Source organism: Tupaia chinensis, unplaced genomic scaffold (genome assembly GCF_000334495.1).
Source record: "Tupaia chinensis unplaced genomic scaffold, TupChi_1.0 Scaffold000451_2, whole genome shotgun sequence".
NCBI lineage: Eukaryota > Metazoa > Chordata > Mammalia > Scandentia > Tupaiidae > Tupaia > Tupaia belangeri.
Genome location: NW_006159958.1, coordinates 2,174,647 through 2,176,747, shown reverse-complemented (window position 1 = coordinate 2,176,747; position 2,101 = coordinate 2,174,647). Strand labels below are relative to the sequence as shown.

Below are 2,101 nucleotides of genomic sequence, written 5' to 3'. Positions count from 1 at the left end.
AGGGACAAAGTGGAAGGAGAGTGGGAGAGGGGAAGAGTGTAGGAAGGAAATTTGGGGAAAAAATAGAGAGGTAAGACATTTGTGGGACACAGATATAGTTTATTACCTGTTGATGAGCATGTGTATAGTATTCTCAGCTGAGCTGGACAGAGGTATATATCATTGCTTGGTAAAGTCTCTTTACAATCTAAATGATGTATACCAATTGAATGCATAAATAATAATAATAATAAAATGAAAAATGAACTTAAAAACAAAAAAATTAAAAAATTAAACAAAATGCAGACATGTTGGAAGAGATGCAACAGGACTCAGTGGAGTGTGAGACTCAGGCATCGGAGAAATATAATACAGAAAAGTTCATTGTAGCTCATATTAAGAGAGTTTGACAGGAAATACAACCTCATCTGGCACTGCATCGAAGGGAGGAAATTTGGTAGTTATGTGACACATGAAACCATACACTTCATCTACTTCAATCTGGGCCAAGAGTCTATTCTTTTGTTCAAATCTAGTTAAAAGCATGATCTTTGTCACACACTCAGTGATCCATCCAAAAACAGAACTGGAGCCTACATTCCAAATACTATAGACTGAAATCTTTAGCTTAGCTAAGAGAACAGCTCAATCTTGGAAAATGTATTGTGTTTTGCACAGGGCATTCTCTGTATTAGCTTGCTGTGGTTATAAAAACAATAAGCAAAAAAAAAAAAAAAGATTCTTATGCTTATATGTTGAAATTTGCGTATTCAGAGCCACACATCCAATACTTTGATATCATGTTAGCTAATCCTTTAAGATTTATTTCTTCTGGGAACCAGCAGTTAGTGTAATGGCTATTGTCGCTGGACTCCCACGTAGTCGACTGCGGTTTGCGTCCCGGACCCGGTGGCTTAAAACTCACACCGGGCGCGTGTGCATGCGTGCCCAAGATCCCGAGAGGAGAATGGAGGAGAAGGGATTGTGGCGTAACCATCCCCCCTGGGGGGTGATTTCTCACTTTCTGTCTCTATGTCTCTCTCTGTCTGTCTGGTGAGTGCATGCACGCTATAGCAAAAACCTCTCAAAAAATAAAAAGATTTATTTCTTCTAAATGAAGTAGAAAATAAATGAACTATACTGAAAATAAATGAAAGAAAAAGCTGGTTTTTTGAAAAGATTAACAAAATCAGTACACCATTAGCTAGACTTATAAAGAAAAACAAAGAATGAAGCCAGGTAAATCAAATACCTAATAAAACAGGCAACGTTACAACAGACTCAATAGAAATACAAAACATCATTAGAGGATATTGAGTGACTATGTGTCAAAAAACAAGAGAACATGGAAGAGGTGGACAAATTCTTGGACGCATATAATCTACCAAGCTTGAAGCAGGAGGACGTAGAAAACCTGAATAGGGACCGGCAGCTGGCGTAATGGCTATGTCGCTGGACTCAGTAGACTGTGGTTCGGGTCCAGGATCCGGTGGCTTAAACTCATGCCAGACACATGTGCATGTGTGTCCAGGATCCCGAGAAGAGAATGGAGGAGAAGGGACTGTGGCATGGCTATCCTGCCTGGGGAGTGATTTCTCGCTTTCTGTCTCTCTGTCTTTCTGGCGAGTGTAGTGGACAAATTCTTGGAAGTATATTATCTACCAAGATTGAATCAGGAGGACATAGAAAACCCAAATAGACCCATAACAAGCCATGAGATTGAATCAGTAATAAATAACTTTCCAACGAAGAAAAGCCCAGGTCCAGATGGCTTCACTTCTGAATTCTACAAAACTTTTAAAGAAGAGTTAACCCCTTTCCTACTCAAATTATTTCTAAATATCCAAAAGGAAGGAAACCTTCCAAATTCATTTTGTGAAGCCTCCATCATCCTCATTCCAAAAACAGATAAAGACATGACAAAAAAGAAAAACTACAGACCAACATCTCTGATGAATATACATGCAAAAATTCTCAGCAAGATATTTTCGAATCATATCTAACAACATATAAAAAAGATGATTTGTCATGACCAGGTAGGCTTTATTCCAGGGATGTAAGGGCGGTCCAACATATGCAAGACCTTAAATATAATACAGCATATTAACAGAAAGAAAGATAA

At 38.4% G+C, this 2,101-nt stretch overlaps 1 pseudogene; it reads left to right on the top strand.

Moving 5' to 3' along the window:
- The window catches only part of LOC106735591 (dynein light chain 1, cytoplasmic-like), a 3,781-nt pseudogene extending 3,262 nt beyond the window's left edge, over nucleotides 1–519 (top strand).
- Nucleotides 520–2,101: the final 1,582 nt, after the last annotated feature.